This window comes from Panthera pardus, unplaced genomic scaffold, assembly GCF_024362965.1.
Source record: "Panthera pardus isolate Hobbes unplaced genomic scaffold, ASM2436296v1 HiC_scaffold_17, whole genome shotgun sequence".
NCBI lineage: Eukaryota > Metazoa > Chordata > Mammalia > Carnivora > Felidae > Panthera > Panthera pardus.
In genome coordinates, this window is record NW_026526732.1 from 150,308,508 (window position 1) to 150,327,372 (window position 18,865).

Consider the following 18,865-nt stretch of genomic DNA (forward strand, 5'->3'; position numbering starts at 1 on the left):
ATTGTACATTATATATATACATCTTAATTGGATATAAACATTTTATTTAAGTTTTAAAAGGGAAGACAGACGTTAGAAAAGTCAGCAGCTCAGGCCACAGAGCTGGAAGGTTGGACCTGCCTGTCTGAGCTGTGGGCAGTGGACTCACAGAGTCTTTGCTCCATTCATGTTCTCTTCAGATGCCAAACAAGGTCTTTCTCTCCATTTCGGGGTAGGCTCATTGTTCCATTTATTACTATCTTGTCAGTTTTAATCCTTTCAAGACAACTATTTTTCTACATTACACGGCATTTTAAGCTATTTTAGTGGGAGAATTTGTCCATACAATCTAGCTCTCCAGCTTCAGAAATGGAAATTCAAAAACAAAAGAGTTCAATGAAAAAGATGATTGATCCTAAAGTAAACCAGAGTTTACTTTATGGTTTGAGTTTAATTCATGGTCTGAAGCTGATCTGTCAAGTGTTAAGAATATTAAAGTAGTTTATTTTTCTGAAAACATTATTCATGCACATACAAGAAAATTCAATAGATATTCAAAAATATGAGAAAATAAAGAAGTTACATGGTAACCCCTCAGCTCCCAGTCACCCAAGTTCTCTACCCCATATGAGCAACATGGACCCAGTGATGATGGGTCAAAGTCGCAATTTAGGGTGCATGGGGCGGTGCACAGAGCAATAGGACTGCCTATATGATGGTGGGTCAATGCTCCCATTCAGGTCTCAGGGGGAGGGATGTAAAACAGCAGCTGCATGGCCCTAGTTAATTTGTAGGTCAAACCTCCAATTCTAGAGCAAGAGTGGAGCACAGTGCAGCTGCATCTCTAGCCCTTGTAGATAGTGAGTGTCCTTATCCCAGAAATTGGATCACAGCAGGGACTTGGGCCCCTGGGGGCAGGTCTCACCACAGTGAGAGCTCCAGTGTTGGAAAGGAAATGAAGTGGCAGGGACTCCGGGCAGCTCTATCAGCTGGGTTTAGCAATTGGTCAAGATGTGGGGGTCCTTGGTAACAAAGGATGCAGATGTACAGGTGAGCAGCATGGCTGGAGTTCTCCGGTTCTCTTCTCCCTGGAGGTAAAATCCCTCCAAGGGCATCTTGCTTGGGCGGAGCTGCTCCAGACTGAAGGATAGAGTGACACAGGTATAGTGCTTCCTGTGCTTTTTTATGCAGCCACCATTGGGTTTTGTGCTCTATAGGGTTCTGCTGTTTCCTTGCAATAGTCCAGGGCTTTCCCAGAGCCATTGTCATCAACTTCTGTGGTTTATTCATTGTTTATATTGATGTTTTTACAGAAGCAAGGGTTGTACCCTATTTGTTTGTTTGTCTGTTTGTTTATATTTTTGCCTTTTGATTTTTTGTTTTTGCTCTTTTTCGGGAGAGACAGCCAGTGGGACCTTCTAGTCTCCATCTCCTGGAGCTTGAACGTCTGTAAGACCGTTGACTTAAAAATCTTTGTCTAGTAGGTTTGTCATCTGTTCTTTCTCAGAGACAGTTCTACTGATTGACTTTTTTCCTTTCAATAGGTCACACTTTCCTGTTTCTTTGTATGCCTTGTGATTTTGGTTTTTTGAAAATTGCACATGTGATCTTATGTGATAACTCTGGAAACCATATTCTCCCTTTCCCCAGAGGTTGCAGAGCTTTTTTGTTGCTATTTTGTACTTATGGTATTTGGTTTTTCTGTTGTGTAGAGTGTCTCTGTGCCAGGAATTAACCTAAGGTGCAAACTTAAGAATATCTCAGGTCGTTTTTGAGCCTGCACTTCCCATGGGCATGTGTAACTTTCTAAATGTTCCTGTATTTGCAGTTGCTTTTCGATGTCTAGTCCTTATATGCTTCCCAAAATGGAAAAAAAAAAAAAAAAGGGAAAATGAAGTGGGTGAAAGCCTTTAAATACCCTTGATTTTGTTTCAACCACAGGAGAAAGGGCTTGTCATATTCGTGATGGGAATTGCAAACATGGCTGCCTACATCTTTGCTGCATCCCCTTGACCAAAAGCAGCAAGCGGCAATCAGAACACTTATTCCTGATGTTTGGAGGGCACTGTCCTAATTGCTCACCTTAACTTCCACAAGCAGTGTTCAGACTGCTGTAGGAATCACTCTGGGTGTCTGCAACAGGACTGGGGGTCAGGGGATGGTAGCCTCATCTATGGTGTCAAGCTGAAAATAACTGAAATTAATTGCAATTTACCATCTAAGCCTTGCCCCCTGCAATTTGCAAGCTTTCAATAGACTCCAGTTTTGAACCACAGTTCTATCAGACAGATTCCAGCAGTGCACCAGTTGTCCAGGTAGAAAAGTGGATTACTGATGCCTCCTGGTCCACCATCTGCCCTGACATCACTTCCCTAAAGTAAGTTAGTGTAACTTAGAGATTCTACTGGATTTAGCATGCTATTGATTATGGTTTTTATTAAAACTTTACTGAGACCTTATTCATATACTAATCACTGATTTATATGTACAATTAAATCGGTTTTAGTATATTCACAGAGTTGTGCAACTATCACAACAACCAATTTTAGAACATTTTCATCACCCCTAAAAGAAACCTTATTAGAAGTCACCCCCTGTTTCTCCCGTCTCTTTTCCCCCTGCCCTCTGCAACCATGAATCTACTTTCTGTCTCTGTAGATTTGCCTATTATGGACATTTATTAATATTGGAATCGTACAGCACATGGTCCTTTGAAACTGAGTTCTTCCACATAGCATGTTGTCAGGCGCATTCATGCTGTTATTATGGTAATAATTTGCACTTCCCTCAGTGAAGAAGATAAAGCACATTTCCATATCCATGTTTATTAGATTTCTTCTTTTTAACTTTCCCATTCCTCCACTTTCCCATGCTCACTTGCTCTGTGCCCTGGGAAACCATCCTCTATCAACCACTTATGGAGTGGACTCCTGTATCTCCAGATGCCCCCCTTGCCTTCTGGTTTCCACTGAAGTTTGGCAAGTGGGAGGCATTAGGCCATTTATTCATTAAGTAGTCTGTCTTATTCTCACTGGTCTGAGCAGTGTTCTCAGATTCTGCGTACTAATGCTTCGTTGGTAATATGAGTAGCCAGTAATTTCTCCTAACGTGTCTTGTCTTTTCACTTTTTTTAATGACATCTTTTCATGAACAGCAATTATTAGTTTTAAGCTAATAACATATAGGAATTTTTTCCCTATTGCAAATGTCTTCTATGTTCTGTATCACAAATTCTTAAATCATAGTCATAAAGTTATTTTGCTGTAATCTTTTCTGAAACATTATAGATTTTAACTGATTTCTTTCTGCATGTGTATGGTGCAAAGAAAAGGGTGAAATATATATATTTTTTCCTTCGAATAGGCAGTAGTGGATTCACTTTTCATTGAAAAATCCATCCTTTCTCCTCTCCCCTAAAGTCCTCCTTTATCAACAATCAGGTATCCACATAGGTGGGATTATTTCTAAGCCTCTTATTTTGTACCCTTGTCTCTTTCTTCATCATGTTGACAATTTTGTGCTGATTATCCCAGCTTTATAGTTCATGTTTCATTGGACAAAGTAAGGCCATAAATTTTGTGTTCTGACATTGAGAGTGTCTGCAACTTTTTAAGTTTGAGAAGCACTTTTCCAAGTTCCACAAAAAAACGTGACCTCAGGATCATGCATGTTGAGTGGCTAAGCATTCTTGCTGCTCTGGGCATGCCCCTGAGTGATGAGGAGTGCAACGAGTATTGATTTGGGGGTTAAAACAATTATTAAAAAATAGGCAGATATGCAAATATAGAATCTGTGAATGATGAGAATTGACCATAAGTGTGTTTCGTGGCTAAACTGGTGATGTCTCTCATGGATACCAAGGAGCTACACATGAGGGAAGTGCCATCCAATGTGGGATGTCCCAGGAGGAAAGGTGAGTCAGAGAGAAAAATATGTTTTCTGTCCTTGGAGGAAATAAGACCATTGAGAGAAGGGAAGGTGAACATTTTTCTAATTTCCTTTCTGACAAAGGCTTTCTTGGTATCAGTAGTTTTTTTCTTTTTATGTTTATTTATTTTTGAGAGAGACAGAGAGAGACAGAGAGACAGAGCATGCATGGAGGAGGGGCAGAGAGAGAGACACACGCAGAATCCAAAGCAGGCTCCAGGCTCCGAGCTTTCAGCACAGAGCCTGATGCAGGACTTAAACTCACAAACCAAGAGATCAAGACTTGAGCTGAAGTCAGATGCTTAACTGATTGAGCCACCCGGGTGCCCCATTGGTATCAGTACTTTAAAGATCTTCAACGATGGGGATGTCTGGGTGGCTCAGTGTTAACACACTGACTTCAGCTGAGGTCATGATCTTGTGGTCCGTGGGTTTGAGCCCTGTGTCAGGCTCTGTGCTGACAGCTCAGAGCCTGGAGCCTGCTTGGGATTCTGTCTCCTTCTCTCTCTCTCTGTCCATCCTCTACTCACACTCTGTCTCTGTCTCTGTGTCTGTCTCTCTCTCAAAAATAAACATTTAAAAAAAGATCTTCAATGATGAACTCTTGTGACTACCAACTTATGTGGCTGAGGCATGGACATTGAGCAGATGAACACTGTCTTCAACTACCATGTGCCTGAGTATTCCCACACTGACCTACATCAGGTAAGCTGTGTACCCACGTGGGCATCCCAGTGTCCACTCCTACCTCATGATTTCCTTGCCTTCATACTTTACTTCTTCATCTCTCCTTTTGGGTGTCTTCCTACTTTAGAATCTTCCAGTGGTACCCTCTGTCCTTCCAGGAGGCCCAAGCAGAGCAGTTTGGCCCCAAAGGCTTGGCCATCATGTTTGCATCAGATGAAAAAGATGCCAAGATTCTCAATGATGTGAAAGGTCACACTGAGGTCACGTTGTGTTTCTGCCAATCTCACTTAGACTTTTCATGCCTTATTGTAACTGTGCATCTTTTCTCTGAAGTTGCAGCCATGGGAGATGATGCACCCATCATATTGGAATATGACAGTCTGTCCCTCTTAAGGGGAGGAGAGCAGGCATGGGGGAGAAGGAGGCATTAGTGCCACCTGCCCCTGACACCCCCCAACTCCATTCATGGTTTCCCCCCTTTGTGTCACCACCACTCCTAAACCCCTGCATTGGTAGTATCTGTAAGTGATTGAGTTTAGGGTGAGATTATTTTAGGGCACGATTCAGGGTTGATTTCTGTAAGGGTTTGGGGCTCATGAACTGGGCTATGGAGCCCAGGTCCAAGGGCAGTAAAAGTGGTTTTCTTTCCTTGTAGTATCTTTGTCTGCTTTGGGAATCTTGGTAATGCTGGCAACATAGACGGGTCAGGAAGTGTTCCCTCCTTTTTAATTTTGGAAGACTTTGAGGAGAATGGTGTTTATTCTTCTTGGAATGTTTGGTAGAATTCACCAGTGAAGCCATATGATCCAGGATGTGTCTTTGTGATTTGATACTGATTCAACCTTCTTACTAGTCAGGTTGACTGTTTCTTCATGATTAAGTTTTCATAGGTTGTCTGTTCCTATGAATTTGCCCATTTCACATAGGTTTTCCAGTTTTTTCATGTGCACTTGTTATTTCATTGTGGCTTTCCCCCCTCATTAATTGTTGGCTTTTAATTGTTAAATTATTTTACTTCACAAAATGTGTAGTTTTTAAAGTCATGTAATTAAGAGGAGTTTCCAAAAGAATGTAAAAATTCCCCAAATGCCCTTGACCCATAAATAAAAATTGGTATGTTTTATAGTTTATTCTTTCTAATTAATTTCTTTAAAATTTTTTATTATATGAATAGTGTTTACATACAGGTTGCATTAGTTTCAGGTGTACAACACAGTGACTCACCTTCTGTCTACACCATGCTGTGCTCACCACAGTGTAGCTGCCATTTGTCACCAGACAGTGATGTTACAGTATCACTGATGATATTCCCTGTGCTGTGCCTTTTATTCCTATGACCTTTTCCTTCCATAACTGGAGCCTGTCTCCCACTGCCCTCACCCATTGTGCCCATCCTCCCAACCCCTTTCCCTCTGGCAATCACTAGTTCATTCTCTGTATTTATAGATCTATTTCTGTTGCTTGTTTCTTTATTCTTTTGTTTTGTTTTGTTTTTTAGTTTCCACATGTGAGTGAAATCATATGGTATTTGTCTTTCTCAGTCTGACTTATTTCATTTAGCATACACACTGCCCTGTTTGTCCATCCATGTTGTCACAAGTGGCAAGATCGCATCCTTTTTCATGACTGCATAAAATTCTATCCTGTGTGTATATATGTGTGTGTTTATACCACACATCTTCCTTATCCATTTGTCTATGGGGGAACCTGGTTTCATCAGTGTGGCTTTTGAAAAAACAAAAACAAAAAAACTTCATACTCTGAACATCAACTGGGATGAGGGGGCCCCTGGTGTCCATGTCCCTGTCCAGGTGCTGGTTGTTGAATGAGACCCTAGGGAGGGCCTGGCTGAGGAGGAGAAAGGCAGCTGGGTCTTCTCTTCTTAGTCCTGTGGCCACATGTGGGGTGGAAGGTAAGGGGACATCCCCCACTGTTTTGCTCTCAGGTGGATTCTGACTGAGAAGCCTGAGTGGGGTCCGGACTGTAAATCAGGTAGAGATGTCTGAGCAGAAGCCTGGATGTCAGTGAGGAGAGGAAGTTTCTGAGAAGCCCTGGACTCCACAGCGGTCAGGCTCAGGGGTGAGGCAGGATTGCCAGAGAGGAGAGCTCAGGAGCCAATGCCATTGCTGAGGTTTCTTGATATGCCCCGATTCGAGAGACCCCCCTGAAAACAAACCACCAGAGTCCAGAGTCAAAGCCAAGCGGCAAGGGTCGTTTATTGCAGGTTCGAACCTGGTCCAACACGCACTCGTTGCCGGTGACACTAAGAGGCCCCGAGCAAGGATCTTACAGCTTCTTTTATAGACAGGCACAAACAAGTTAGGGATTTTTTTAGAGGTTACAGAGCTGTTGTTGGTTGACATTTAAATTTGAACGCTCAGCAGAACTTGATTGGTTCCCGCCTTTATTTCAAACCACTCAGCAGAACTTGATTGGTTCCAGCCTTTATTTCAGACTACAACTGGGCACGCCCTGGTTGGTTTCGGGAATGGCGGTGGGGGTGGGGGGGAGGGGGAGGTCTTTTCTTTGCAGTTGTGAGTACACCTGGTAATTTTTCTCTTAGTCTCTCATACTGTATCCCTGTGCACCTCATTCCCCAGCCCCTTGATGGTAACACAGGGAAAACCACAAATAGAAACACTTTTTGACTCCTTATTTCTAAAATTCATAACTCAGTTAAACAAAAATCATCTCTCGTTTGGAAACAGCATCTCATTATCTACGTATTACTCTATGGCGTAGACTGCACTTTGGGGATTTTGGGATTAAAATCACAGCCCCCTAGGCCTCCTGTCCCCTGGTGGTGGTCCCCTCCTCCAGGACAGGACAGGTCCCCCTCCTGTCCCCTGTGCTGGGGTCACACCTGATATCCCAGGAGTCTCTCCCAATGCAGGTGTCAGGCAGACCTGTCATTTGGTGTGAGTGCATCCTGCCCCACAAGAGTCAAGAGTGAACCCGCAGACTTCACTTAACACCCAGCCTACCCCAGGGACTGCACCCCCATAATCCAGGGGTTGAGAAAATGTCCACACAGTAGAATTAAGGTCCAGCCCCCCCTAAACCTCCTTGTCCCATTGTCAGAGCCCAAGTGAGAGCCACAAACCCCTATGCTTACCCCCAGTCATCTTTCACACACTCCCCACCACCATCTGCTTCAAGTCTACCAGGACTAATGTCATTACGTTATGCCCAGAATTCATGATCCCCAAAGACCACCAGGGAGCCGAGTCCGATGCAAAAGCAAGAGCCTTTATTCGAGCTAGCTCGAGCTCAATCCCCTACCTGCACTGACGCAGCGGTGAGATACCGGAGACAGAGGAGTTTCAAAAGGACAAAGGTTTTATTGGGGCCTAGGGGCAGTTGGTGAGGTAATGGCTATGGCCTCAGCAGATTGGCTGGGGAAGGGTCCTGGGGAAGGGTCGGAGTCCTGTTAGGCAGGTGGGGGGGGGGGGGGGGTTACTCAAGGGGAGGAGGTGTGGTCAAGGTGAAGGACACAGAACAAGATGGAGTCGGCCGGTGTAGGCCCGCCCTTTCAATTACATTCTTTTCCTCACTTGTGTCAGTCACCCCTGCTCCCCAGACATTCTACACTCTTGTTCTACAAGGCTCTGCACACCCCTATTGTGCCTGCTCTCACGCCCACTTCCTAGCTGCTGAACCTTCCACTTCACCCCATGGAGTGCTCAGCCCATGATTAGCAAGTGTCCAGAGTCCTCTCAGGACATTCCCTCACTTCATAGCTCTGACAGAAACCAGGTCTCCCTGAGGACACAGCTGCCCATGCAGTCCTCTTCCAAGGGGTGATTATTCTCACATAGACCTTGTGCCCCTGGACCAAAAGATGGGTGGGATCTCATTACACTCAACCCTTCTTCCCATTCTTATTTCTGCTAATGACCTTGTTTCCTACTTCCCTAAGCAAACTGAGTATATTAGAGGTGAGTATTTACAGATTTATACACTGAGGAGGGAGCATAAAGCAGGTTGACAGGCCACAAACAACCCCCCCCCCCCACTCCTAGATGGGATATGTGTGATATTCCTTGGGCACTCCTGACTGCCCAAGAACAAAGAAAAGGGGAAAAAATAAATGGTTAACTGGTAGAGATCATAGTCCTGTAGGACCTAAGTTTCCATCACCCCTCCATAGTGATGTGAGAAACAAAGGCAGAAGGAAATGGCAGATAGAACTAAATTTCCTTCTAACATGGAGCCCATTGACAAATACTTGAGGCTGGCAGAGTAAAACCTTTCTCCTGGAATTCCCTACTGTCTTAATGCTAATGCTTTCCTAGAGGGAGAACAACCTTCCCTTGAAAACAGCTAGGCCTCCCTCCACTATCCTGTGAGTCTTCTTTAGCATATGAAAATCTCACTGGAAACTTCCCCTAGGCTTTACTTCCCCCCAGTTCCATAGTATAAAACCAATGTTTCCTCATCGTCCTGGGGCAGCTCTTTCTGCCCATGGGTCCTGTCCCTGTGCTTTAACAAAATCACCTTTTTCCACCAAAGACATCTTCAAGAATTCTTTCTTGGCTGTTGGCTCTGGAACCCAGGAACCCCACTGTCACCCAAAAAAATCTCATCACACACCACCTACTCATGCCGGCATCTGCACCCACATGACGGACAGTCCAGTTCTGTAGCACAGGTTGCCCACCCATGGTTGTGCCAGTCAGAGCCAGTCCCCTGCTGGAGCCCTCCACCTCTCCCCTTTTTGTCTACTTACAGGTATTGCTCCAGTGTTCTTCTCCTTTTATCGTTTTTATCATCAATCTTTGTTCTCATCCAGACTATTGTGGTGGCTGTGAGAACATACATCCCTGACCCTCAGCTTGAGGGGCAGTAACTGATCCAGGGCCCCGACTCTGTGCGCTCGGATCTGATGCCATGTTTGCTCTGAGATGACACTTCCTGCGGAATTCCCCCAGCCAAGGCTTGTGAACAGCAAGGAAACGAAGGCAGGACTCTTCCTTTCTGGAAGCTGACCTAGGCTCCAGGGCCCCCTGACACCCTGATGAACTTGCCTTACTCTGCACTGGGTCTAGGACACTTTCATCCAACCTTCCTTCTCTCTCTCCTTCCCTCGAATCACACTTGCATCAGGATTTGGTGTTTTCCCAGCCTTTTTGGCTCCTTCCCTATTTTTCCTCACAAAGGTTTCTCCTAACAAATTACTCACAACATAATGCTGTATGGTTGTCTGTTCCTTGCAGAACCCTAAACACAGGTGGTGTCAGGAATGGACTGAGATGCAGGCAAAATGATGGGGGTTTGGGACTAGCTCATCCACTTGGCCTCACAGACCAAGAGGACACCATCCAGGCTGGTAGGTGGGATACAAATGGCAGCTGAACTACTACTGTTATGCCCAGAATTCGTGATCCCCAAATACCGCCAGGGAGCCAAGTCCGATGTAAAAGCAAAAGAGCCTTTATTCGAGCTAGCTCGAGCTCAATCCCCTACCTGCACTGACGCAGCGGTGAGATACGGGGGGGGGGGGGGGGGGGGGGGGGGCGAGTTTCAAAAGGACAAAGGTTTTATTGGGGCCTAGGGGCAGTTGGTGAAGTAATGGCTATGGCCTCAGCAGATTGGCTGGGGAAGGGTCCGAGTCCTGTTAGGCAGGTGAGGGGGTGGTTACTCAAGGGGAGGAGGTGTGGTCAAGGTGAAGGACACAGAACAAGATGGAGTCGGCCGGCGTAGGCCCGCCCTTTCACTACAGATTTTACTGGCAGTGACCTGAGAAAATGTCCTAGTTGGTGAAAGGAACAGCTTTGAATCCAAATGACAGCCCTGCCTTAGTTTAAAGCTATGTTCTCTTTTCTGCTTATTATGGATCTTTGATAAGAAATACAATTGCTGAGAAGTCTGTTTTGCTTGCTGTTTGCTATGAGCATTGTGAGACCTTTCCTGATTGTAACCCGCTGTGTAGTAGAATGGGCTGTAAAACTTCCTAAATGTAGTCTGATATGTAATGGAATGAGTGATTGTACATAAACTAACCGGCATTTCTCGCTTCTGTAAACCTGCTTGCTTAGCACATTCCTCACCTACCCCCTTCCCCCTTTCTTCCTCCTGCCACAAGTAACGGACAAAGCCTTCCCGCCAAAGGACAGACAAAGGACGCCCAATCAGAGAACAACAAATGTCCTTACTTTAAAATCAACTAATCAGGCCCCTCATAATTTGAAACCTCCCCTGTGCTATTTGTCTCTGCCTATAAAAACGCTATACCAACCCTGATCGTGGCCTCTTGCGTCACCGGCGACGAGTGCGCAGAGGACCAGGTTCAAACCTACAATAAACGACCCTTGCCGCTTGGCTTTGACTTACGACTCTAGTGGTCTTTTGTGGGAAGTTTTGGAACTTCAGGCATTACAGTTGGGGGAAAGCTATGGCAAGTGTTATGATAGAACCTTTGAAAGAATCTAAGGATGGTTATCAAGCAGTTCATGGCTAAGCGTGAGAGCCTCTACAGTATTTTTTGGAGGCATTCATGTCCTGTAGAGGAAGGGCAGAGTTGAATGGCAGCTGAAGACATAATTGTGAGAGTCACAAAAGTACAGAGAGGTGTGGACTCAGCCATGGCAGACCTGTGATATGAAAGTCCTGGCACTGGTGGGGGAATCCTAAGATCCTGCAAACCAGATCTAGGCTATCCCAGTGGACGCCCTTCATGACCCTCTGGAGAAGCAGAGGAGGCTCACCCTTATCTAGTAATGGTTAACACTTCCTGTACTTGAAGATGACACAGAAGTCTCACTTCTAGGATGCAAGTGGTATCTACTCAGGAACTTTGCAAGAACTAACCAGCTTGTGTGTGTAGCAGCAGGAGAAACATCCTGGGATTGGATTTTGAAGGTGCTTCATCAAGGGGCCAGAATGTCAGGCCGAGTAAGGAAAAATGCATTGAGTGGAGGCACTTTCTTAGGACATGGGTTTGTCAGGACCCCAGGTCATGGACAATCTCAGTATTGAGGTAGCTCTATGTAGACTGGAAAAAGTGATATACAACCTCAACAAGGTAGACATTGAGACAGGAGATAGACTGACCTTGGGCAGATAGAGAGAAGCAGCCCCTTGTTAACAACAGAGCAGAAAGTACCAGACCTTCTTGATGAGGTTTTTGGGGTGACAGTGGGGTTTGTGGGGTCCGGAGCTGACGGCCAACAAAGAATTCTTGAAGACGTCTTTGGTACAAAAAGATGATTTTATTAAAGCATGGGGACAGGACCAGTGGGCAGAAAGAGCTGCCCCAGGACGATGAGGAGAGACTGGTTTTATTCTATGGAACTGGGAGGAGGTAAAGTCTAGGGGAAGTTTCCAGTGAGATTTTCATATGCTAAAGAAGACTCACAGGATAGTGGAGGGAGGCTTAGTTGTTGTCAAGGGAAGGTTGTTCTCCCTCCAGCAAAGCATTAGCATTAAGACAGTAGGGAGTTCCAGGAGAAAGGTTTTACTCTGCCAGCCTCAAGTATTTGTCAATGGGCTCCAAATTTAGTTCTCTCCCTGGTTTTCTCAGACAGACCCTGGGTCAGGACTCAGGAAGACGGAATGACAAAGTCACCTGACCACCGTGCAAGAGGAGAAGGGTCAGGACAAAGTCTCAGGTCACTGAGAGACTGGCTGTCAGAGTCCCCTTGCAAGGGTGGTGTCTGGGGTGGGGAAGCCTAGTGTAGGGGACTTCCCATAGCCCAGTGTTTTCACTTCTCCCTCTCATGGTCTGTGTCAGGTCCTCCTGCCTGGATACTCATGACTCAGTCCCAGTTCTCACTCCCCTTGGGTATTGGGCTTCCAGAGAAGTCAATTGTCAGCACCACAGTTATGGGTTACAAAGTCCTTACCAAACCCTTGGGGACTCAGCTACTCCTCAGACCCATGGGTCTGCCTTTGGGGCTCCCAAACCTCCTGCTGCTGTTGCCGCTGATGGTGTAGGCCATCGCGGTGACCGAGACTTGGGCGGGTGAGTGCTGGGTCCAGAGGAAAGGGACTCTGAGGGGCAGGAGTGAGGGGACCACCCAGCGGGACCCCCAGTGAAGGCACCTCTCTGCTGCCCAGGTCCCTGCGCCTGGAGGAGATTCAGGTGGGGTCTCAGCCACTCCTTGGCCTCAGGCTCCCACTCCCTGAGGTATTTCTGCCCCACTGTGTCCTGGCCAGGCAGCTGGGAGCCCTGCTCCATCACCCCTCACACAAACCGTGCACTTGCCCCATGTGCCCTGCCTTCTCCTCCATCATCTGCTCCTCTGTTCCCTCAGGGGACCCAGCCCTCTCCTTTCTTGTCTGTATCTCATCCCTGTTGGTGCCTCTTATCCCAAGGCACTGCAGCTCTTACTCCCTCCTTGAATGTAAAATTATGATACCCGTTTGTTTCCTTCCCTTCTTACCTTGTGGGGTTGGTGGGTTAATTAAACAAGATTCCTAAAGTTTGAGAGGAAATCAGTTAAAGCATCGAGAACTTCCAGGGTCTGCATGTTTGCTGTGCTTTCTCTGGGGATGGGAACAGGAGAGGCTGTGAGGAGCCAGCGTGAACAGGACTGTGAGCGTGTGTGCGTGTGTGTTGTGTAATAGGAGAGTAGGGCACACAACATAAAAGAATAGGAAGACAATTACACAACACTCTTCCAGACCCCCTCTCCTCACACAAGTGATTGTGATATTCAAATCCCACACCCATCGTGCACTGGTATAATTTAGAGAACTAAAAAGAAACCTTCCTCCATATCTGAAAAGTGCCAAGAAGAAGCTGATCTTGAGCAGGGCTTGAAGAACTGGAGGCATCAGGAGGAGTGGGGGACATTTAGAAATGTTCTTATGGCTCAGAGTGAGTGTGAGGAGCCTGGAATGGGACCCTTGCCAGGTCCCCTGTGTGATCTTGTAGCATCTCAACCCCTGCTGGTCCCACCGCTCTCCTGACCAAGGTCCACTTCCTTCACATCACCCTCCCTGTCACTGTGGAAAAGGCACTGGCCCCAGAGTCAGGGGCTTCCGGCCCCACCACACCCTCTGTTTCCTGGGGAAGCCACTCCCCTCTGTGGCCTCAACTTCTTTATCTCTAGAACAAAGCCATGAGGCTACAAGGCCCGGGGCCTCCCAGCTCTGCTATGTGACAGTTGTAAGGCCCTGGAAGTCACCCAGGATCCAGGTGATGAGTGTGTAGGAGGAGGTGCAGGTGGAGGAGGGACGCCCCGAGAGAAGGCACAGCCTTCAGCTCTTCTTGCCCCAGAGTCCCTGCTCCTGTTCTGTCCTCAAGCTCATCCATCCCACCCCAGAAACTTTGATTCCTCCTTCCTTCATGTGGCACACTCTCCCCACCTCCCTGCCACAACCTTTGGTCTGGCCTCCCTCTGGTCTCTGCTGACATGTTACTTCCTCAGGGACAGTTTACCCCCCTACCCCCGTTGCACCCCAGGGAAGGTGAGTAGCTCCTGCTCAAGTGCAGTCGTGGCCAGTGAGCATCACATGATTGCATGTTTACCACCTGCCACTGTACTTTCCATGACAACGGTGAGTTTTCTTTTTTGTAGGTCCCTATCCTTCGTGCCCCTAACAGTACTGTGTTAGTCAGGGTGCTCAGAGAAACAGACACAATAAGATATGTGCATCAAGAGAGAGGTGGGTGTATTTTAAGGAACGAGATCATGGGACTGGGGTGGGGCTAGAGGTCCAAAATATGCAGGGCAGGTGGGCCAGCTGGGTGTGCGAGCACAGCTGACACAGCAGACATGATCCGAGGTCCTTGGACAAGGACCTGGGTTGTATTTCTTCCCTCTGAGATTAGAAGAGTCTTCAATTTATCATCACCCTCATGTTGCACAACTTTTCCTTTGTTTTCAGTGTCAGTCTGCCACAATTGTTGTGGAAATAATAGATACAGATTCAAGAACGTAAAAAAAAAAATACTAAGAGTAAACAGTAAGAATGAAGTGACAAAGTTTCAACACCTTTTAACTTTGCTTTGAAATATACTAGTCATGAATCTTCCGGGTCTGAGAGGGAACAGGGAGCCATAACACTAGCAATGAATCACAACCTGCCCTGTCACAGAGCATCTAATACTGTACAAACCTTATAATGAGTGGGAATGGCTTCCATATTGTGTAAGATCTAGTTCAAAGGAAACACTATATTGCATAACAAAAACTTTAAAAAAATCCCTGCTTTTTTTTTCAAAACTCACTGGTGTCTTACTCTTGCTAACCATGTAAATATTGCATGCAAATAATGCTCCAAAGCTGTGTGATTGTGAACGTGCTAAGTGCTTGCTGCCAGTGCTCAGAATGCAATGAACAATTAGCAATAATCAGGAAGAAAAGTGTGAAGAACATTATAGATGAACTTCACATAGTAAAGTCTTTGAAATAGAAAAACTTTGCATAATAGTCTTTACAGGTTGATATGAGCAACCAACATGGAAAAACTGCCATCAGAAGTCACACTATCTACTGTGCAGTGAAGCAGAGCATTTTACATGGTGAACGAAGGCTGTGACCAGATTGTGAGCAGACATGTGACTGCGGTCCCTGTCACTGTGCTGCTGGCTGCAAACCGTGTGTCTGCCAGAATAAGACAAGAATTTGGACAACTTATAAATCAAGCAAAAAATCATTATCAGTGTTGTTTCAACTATGTCACCTGAATGTGTTTTAATCACTTCAATACTAAATTGAAGACTTGTAAGAAGGAGGGTTTTTGTTGATCTGAGAATCCAGTGCATCAAAGGTAGTCATCAGTGCTCAAACAAGATGTGACACAGTTACACGTGTACCCATGGTGCCAGTGTGGCCACAAAGTTCAGGGTCTCACACAAAGTTTTAGAGAAATTTCTGGATATTCTAACTTGGTACTGCATAAGTCATGTATTCACTGATTTCAGGATGATACAGTGAAATGTGAATTCAAATAAATCACTTTAAATATTTACTTCAGGACACTTTGTATTCACACGTATTATCATACAGTAAATGAACATCTGAGTTGGTTGCCAGAGGGGAGGGTGTGGGGGTTGGGACAGCGGGGGAGGGGGGGGGCGGGAACACAGGCTCCAGTTAGGGAATGAAGAAGTGACGGGAATAGAAGGCACAGCATGAGGAACAGTCACTGAGACTGTAACAGGATGTGTTGGGGCAGCTACACCTGTGGTGGAGAGAGCACAATGTGTGAACTTGTCATACCTTACCTTGTACGCCTGGAACCAATGTAACATTATGTGTCAACTCTACTCAAATTGAAAAAAAACTATTTTTAATTACTCTATTACAATTGTGGTAGCTTCTTTGACATTTCAGTTTTTCAATGTTTATTTATTTTGAGACAGAGAGCAGGGGAGCGGGCCAGAGGGAGGGAGAGAGAATCTTTAAGCAGGTCCATGCTTGGCACAGAGCCATACTCCGGGCTCGATCCCACAACCCTGAGATCATGAGCCAAAATCAAGCCTGATGCTTAACTGACTGAGCCACTCAGGCGCCCATTTTTTGACATTGTAAATTAAGTGAATGTACATAGCAAATTCTAATCTTGGGTATGGGAATTGATAAATAAAATGTATAATGATGGCATTTATCTTCCACAAAGTCGGCTGTAAAAAAAATTTAAAAATAGATAAAAAATTAAATAAATAAACATCTAAGAAGATTAAATAATATCTGAATATTTGGGTGGAAACCATGACACTGGGAGGATCTGGGCTCTTGCAGTGCTAATATGTCAATAGCAGCTGGAAATGATATGAAACCTGCTAGAGTCACTTTATAAGAATTTGTGCAATTGGAGGATGTACATGTTTGGAAAATAAAACTCTTTTTCAGAGAGTTGATGTTAATAAATTGTCCGTGAACAGTGAGGTCACTACTGTCTTTAGCCTTACCAGAGAAATATGTTACTTATTACAGCTGGATTAATTTGAGAAAAGAAGAAGTAATTAACTTATAAAAGTAATAAATCAAAGGGGGTAAAGTAGGCAATATTATTTTTCAAAAACTAATAGGACATACCATTTTAAGGAAAAATCCCATATCAAGACAAAAAACAATTATATTATTTAATAATTTATGTGATTGCACTTGAAATTTGAAAGAAATAAACACATAAAGAAACTTTAACTTTTAATTTAGTTAACCCTGATTGTTTACCAGACAATATATATTTTATTAATTAAAGCAATAAAACTAATCTCACTGATCAAGTATGTCATTACAACAAATGATTTCTGTGCCTGAGTTAACTACAGAAATATTAAATATACAGTAAAACTTTGGATCGTGAGTAACTTGTTCTGTGAGTGTTCTGCAAAATGAGCGAACATTTCTTTTTTTTCAACTTTTTTTATTTATTTTTTTTGGGGGGACAGAGAGACACAGAGCATGAACGGGGGAGGGGCAGAGAGAGAGAGGGAGACACAGAATCGGAAACAGGCTCCAGGCTCCGAGCCATCAGCCCAGAGCCTGACGCGGGGCTCGAACTCACGGACCGCGAGATCGTGACCTGGCCAAAGTCGGACGCTTAACCGACTGCGCCACCCAGGCGCCCCATGAGCAAACATTTCTAATAAATTTTAATTTGATAAAGGAGTCATGTGTTGCAATTCTAATAGTACGTGACGCCGAATGTCACATGATCACAACTGAGCCAATGGTTCTTGAAATTCTCTTTGCTATACCAGTGCTTTGAATTACAAGCATGTTTCCTGACGGAATTATGTTCACAAACCAAGATTTTATGGTCTAATGATTTCAGACAGTATTACAATGGAAAAGAATCTTTAATGTAATAGTTAGAGTGAGAGAGGATGATCAATATAATTGACATTTTATGTGTTGTTACATAAAAGGCAAATGAATGGGCAACACATTGAAAATTGTTTATGGGGCTCCCATGTCAAACCAGGGCTCACATTGGCATATCACTTCGCTAATGACATCTGTATTCAAAAATCACTCCAAAATACATTTTTAACTTTTAAAAAAGTTTCTTTATTTATTTTGAGAGAGAGAGACAGACAGAGAGAGCAGGGAGGGGCAAAGACAGAGGGAGAGACAGAAACCCAAGCAGGCTCCCTTCTTTCAGCAGTGCTTGAACCCACAAAAAGTGACTGAACTACCAAGGCACCCCCTCCGAAATGTTTTTAAATCTCAACATATATGTAATCCTTTTTATAATGGTTTTAGAAATAAAATATACTACCCCTTATATCATTTGTAAAGAGTTTTCTAATACATAACTTATTTAGAAAATAGAAAGGCTATAACTTCAGCTTTTTTATACATTACATTATTGTTCTGATTGTCAAAATTTTTTCATACTATCCTTGTCTCACATATAGTTTCCTTGCAGTATTGTAGACTGACTGACTGAATATCTGACATAAGAAATAAATGGAGACAAGGTGGACACGTGGGACAACTCAAAGTGAAGAGATCAGGGAATTCAGAGGTTGTAATCCGGACTGTTAGTGGGGATGTTTAGAACCAGAAAGAATACACACACGCAGGAACATAATAGCAGCAGTCCCCTGACTTTCGGGCTCACCTTCCCTGTGTTTGAACCCTGCTGACCCATCCACATGGGCATCTCCATGTGATCACAAGACTTGGAACACAGCACAATGGTACTTCTCTCTGAATTCACGAAGCCAGGTCCTTGTTGGTTTGCTTTGGTGGTCCCCGCTCACTGTGCTGTAGGACTGCACACATGTGGGCAGGATTCATGAAAATCTAAGTTCCCCCAACAGCTCCCAATGGAGGGAAGGGTGGCTGGGGATTCCCAAGTAACTGACTAACAAGGACTGACTCAGGGTTACCAGGTCTGAACCAGTTAGGAAAGGAATCACTTCCTGATTGTGGGGGGAATAAGATATTTTCATCTTCAGGTGGAATAGTCTGGATGGACTCCCACATAGGAAGGGAGAGTGAGGGCAGAGCACTCCCCCAAAGAGGGGCAGACAGGGGCGCCACCCATTCCCACAGCCCAGCCGGCCTGCAGTTCTTGCAGGAGCCCCTTGGTCCCCAGAATGTGCTCCTCACCCTGCTGGCCCCACCCTGCTTGAAAGAGGTGAGGAGGATGGTGGGGACAGGAGGAGAGGGTGCCCTGGCTGACCTGCCCCCAGGGCTCAGCATGCACACAGGCAACACCAATCACTCCCTGAACCTCTAACCCTCTAGGGAGGGAGGGGGTGGGGTATGTCTGCTGCAGTTCCCTGAGGACAGTTTAAAGTCAGAGCTGGAAGAGGATTGTTTGCTTGTGCTTTCGGGTCCCCATCTCTCCTGAGCTGAGCACT

At 45.1% G+C, this 18,865-nt stretch overlaps 1 protein-coding gene, 1 long non-coding RNA gene and 1 pseudogene across 2 annotated transcripts in view; 2 read left to right on the forward strand and 1 right to left on the reverse strand.

The window, feature by feature from the left end:
* Nucleotides 1-18,865, forward strand: part of LOC128777755 (class I histocompatibility antigen, Gogo-B*0103 alpha chain-like) — a 345,882-nt gene that overhangs the window by 297,743 nt on the left and 29,274 nt on the right. The gene's annotated exons all lie outside the window — the stretch shown is intronic.
* The window catches only part of LOC109261985 (DLA class I histocompatibility antigen, A9/A9 alpha chain-like), a 288,568-nt pseudogene that overhangs the window by 240,429 nt on the left and 29,274 nt on the right, over nt 1-18,865 (forward strand).
* On the reverse strand, nt 15,510-18,245 carry LOC109249414 (uncharacterized). The gene is made up of 2 exons (XR_002072554.2): nt 18,118-18,245; nt 15,510-15,726 (listed from the first exon to the last, which is right to left on the reverse strand). It is a non-coding gene; the product is annotated as an uncharacterized LOC109249414 (long non-coding RNA).